Consider the following 3,909-nt stretch of genomic DNA (forward strand, 5'->3'; position numbering starts at 1 on the left):
TGACTAATGACCCTATTTTTTCCTTCTTACCAACTAACCAACCAGTCTTTAGTTTAAACTCTTATCTTAGCCTCCTCACTAAGATAAGAGTTTTGGCTCCGTCCTGTGACAGTACGTACTGAATGTGAACAAGTATCCACTTATTGACCGATAAAACAGTTTGTTCTGTATAGTATGAGTGGGTGTAGTATGAATACATTTGGGACATACTGCGCCCGCCATGTTTTCTGGTCATGTGACCCATGTGCTCTTTGACCTGTGACGTATTGACTGTGACCTACACGTGAGCGTTGATAAAAACATCATTCAGTCACCAGAAATTCATTTATTAGCACTTATATTAAAAACGGAAGCATTCCGCTATATTTATTTGATGTACTTTGAAATTTTCCCGTGGCATCATGGGATAGAAAAGTGTCAATCCGATCCACATCCACCAATCTCGTCGGAAGTAGTAAACCATCAGGGTATCTCAGACGCAGCCGTTGTCTTTTCCTTGCTGAGTTGATCTCAGATTTGTCCATTTTTGGTTTATGAGATAAGAATTTTTAAGCTAAATTAAGAGCTTTCTTAGAGGATTCTTAGAAGTTTTAAGAATATGGGCCCAGACGTCTGGTTAAACTTTCATACCTCAGCACAAAACAAACATGTACTTATCAAATAACTGTGGACAAACGTTACCTGAACCATTTCATAATGTTCACAACCTCAAACAAGAACAAGACATAAGAACATGTAGAACAGATGAACTGAGACTCAGCTTTACACTTGACTTCTTTAAATGTCGGAGAGATGAAATGTTTGTCATCGACATGTGACGATACAGATCATCTGAGATCAGTATGTGTAGAGATGTTCCACAGATCATCATGACATGTGATTTGTCTCATCTCTGTGTCTTGTGCATGAAATACTTCATAAAATCGGATTATTTATTTTGGAAGCAAATCTTCGAGAGAACCTCCTATCCTGGACAATCTCAAGAACCTTTCAGTCAATATTCTGATGAATCAAGATGCAATAAAGAAGCACTGAAGAAGCTTGATGTCATCTGCTGATCTCAGATGATTTCTTCTGTTCAGCTTTGAGTTTGTGAATCTGATCTGGGATCAGGACGGGCGGGGTCCTCCCACCCAGAGCGTGGTGCATGCTGTCTGGACATATGGCCGGCGCTGTAAATCTGATTAATTTGAGAGAACCAGGACAGACTGCAGCAGGAAAACCCATCGGCTCCGGCCGCACGCTGCCAGGTTCTCCTCCAGAGCGGCTAAAAACAGACAAACAGACGTCAAACGCTCAGATGGACCCGCTGCGCTGGGGTCTCGGGTGGTACCGGGTTTCAAGAAGAAAAAACACAGTATCCAAAAATACTCACACGGCTTCCGTCACTGGTCATGTGACACAGAGAATCAGCTTACAGGAACAAAATCACAGAATTCCAAACATAAAGATGAACCACATCATCTGAAAAGAGTCACATGTGCAGTTTGTGTTTCACTGATGAAGACTCTCACTGGTGATGATCAGAGAACATTCTTCTTTTATAATAATGAAGCTCTTTGTTTATGGTTTCATCCACAGAACCGTCTCATTCTACGAAAGGTTCTTCACACTGCAAAAACTGAGAAAAGGTTTTTTTTTAAGAATGTTTAAGTGGGAAACGTGTTTCTTCTAAGACATCTTAATTAAGACTTTAATTTTGTTCTAAACAGGGCAGACAAACTGCATCATGTCAGATAAATACATTTGATCTGAACTACTGGTGAACCACTTTGACTTTCAGAATTTTGTTTAGTTTCTGGATCTAGTTCATGTGATGATAGGACAGAACATCAGTGGTCAGAATCCATCTGAAATGACCTGTGACAGGTGACTGTGATGAAAAAGACAAACACATTCTGTTGTTTAATGGTAATGTCACCTGTAAAATGTTTTGTGATGAGGAATGAAGATAAAGACCAGACGTGTTTTCAGGCTGTTTTGGTCTTTTCTCCACAGGTGATTTTGCAGACGTCTTTGCGCTTTGACAATCTGTGAAACACAAATCAAAACCAAATTACAAGAGCAACAACAAGAGGCTCCTGCTGTGTCATTTGAATGCAATTTAAACTCTTTTCATTGAAAACGATGAGTTTTTCCTCCAGGCGGTGGGATGAATTTTGACAGAAAGTGGAAGAGAAATGTCTCTTATCACCTCAGCCGCGAACATGACTTTAAAATCACATACAAGACTCATGTGTGTCCTCATTATTTCTGCTGTTAACATCACAAAAGATCAAATCACATTCAGAAATAAAATGATGAGTCGATTATTGACCAAACACTTGACTAAGGTTTTCTCTAAAGGTCCATTTGTTCTCAAATAATAAACAACACAATCATGTAAACAGACTGAAATTCTTCTCAGGTAGCGCAAGTGATGGTTTCAAACATCTATAGACACACAGCTGGACTGTTGACATGAGTCTGTCTGAAGTGTGTGTGTGACACGCGTGACTAACTTATTAATTATATACAGTAAACATGTTCAGCGACCTTCAGAGGTTTCATACTTCACACACAACATGTGACCCTGGACGACGGATCGACATTGAGATTTGCACATGCTCTGAGAGCTGAAGAAATAAGGTTTGTTAGGACACGACAATATTTGGCCGTGATAAAACTCTGTAATCTGATCTTTACTTGATATCCTAATGATTCAAAAGAAAAAAAAGATCATTTTGACCAACAGTGTTGTGTTCGCTTTTGTCACAAATCTTCTTGTGATACTTCAGACTCATTTTGTGCATAAGCGTCACATATATTCAGTTTAGATGTCAATCTAATAACACAGAAACATGTCTGCACAACTCTATAATGCTGAAGAGTTCATTTATCACACTTTGTGTTCGCACAGATATCTTCATCATTAAAAGCACACCTCTGTCTGCTAAACACTTGATATTAAATGAACCTTAAATCCTGTTTACACATTACATTACATCTAACCCCAAAACATAATATTTGTTACCCGTGTCATATGACCCCTTTATGACCTTTAACTTATAAAAGAATAAACACGCCTCTGCATGATGAACATGAGAATCTCTTTTCTTCATCACACACAACTGACTCATTGTTCGATTTTTATTCATGACTATGATTTTTATTCAGTCAGTGTGATGTTTCAAAATGAATGTAAAGCACAATGAAGAGAATGATGATTTTTCAGTATCCTCGAAACATTCAAACAAAAGAACAACCATCAATGATTATTATTGTCACAGTTGTTGTTGTTCTGAATCTAAATGTAATTCAAACAGTGAACGTAACTGTACATCACTGACCTGTGAAGACAAACAGAAGAAGATCATCAGAATCCCCTCAATGAGTGTGAACGAGAGCGCAGATGAATCCAGAGTCACAATGAATCACAAATTGTGGATTGCGGATTTTTTAAAGAGAGTTGTTCAACGGCCACAAATTCATCTTCACCTCCACTGAGACGGTTTAACATATGAATGTTTTATTCATGATCGTATGTTTGGATTTAACTGGTCACATTCAAAGGCAGACCGGAGCCGAACAGACACACAGAGAAGAGAGAGAAACAACGGCCGGCATGTGAGAAATATATTCACGTCATTGCGGATTCTGGTGTGAGGAGCTGCAGCGCTTCAGTACGAGCTGATGGCAGCTATGCAAATGCAGTCGTGTAGCCGTCAGGCGGCAGATTACTTCTCCTGCATTTACTATTCATATATTTGCAAGGTGACTCACATCAGACAACGCAGGTGATGGAGACGGAGAGAGAGAGAGATGTGAGAGTTTCTGCTGCAGAAATCTTCTTAATGACGACTGTAGATCACAGACTGCAGAGGTTTATGAGCACAGCAGATCTCATGTGTTTCAGCGTCACGTCCATCA

At 39.3% G+C, this 3,909-nt stretch overlaps 1 long non-coding RNA gene across 1 annotated transcript; it reads right to left on the reverse strand.

Moving 5' to 3' along the window:
* Positions 1–496: 496 nt before the first annotated feature.
* Positions 497–3,863, reverse strand: LOC130408331 (uncharacterized). Its single transcript, XR_008904738.1, has 3 exons — positions 3,330–3,863; positions 1,922–2,031; positions 497–1,621 (listed from the first exon to the last, which is right to left on the reverse strand). It is a non-coding gene; the product is annotated as an uncharacterized LOC130408331 (long non-coding RNA).
* Positions 3,864–3,909: the final 46 nt, after the last annotated feature.

This window comes from Triplophysa dalaica, chromosome 19, assembly GCF_015846415.1.
Source record: "Triplophysa dalaica isolate WHDGS20190420 chromosome 19, ASM1584641v1, whole genome shotgun sequence".
Lineage (NCBI taxonomy): Eukaryota > Metazoa > Chordata > Actinopteri > Cypriniformes > Nemacheilidae > Triplophysa > Triplophysa dalaica.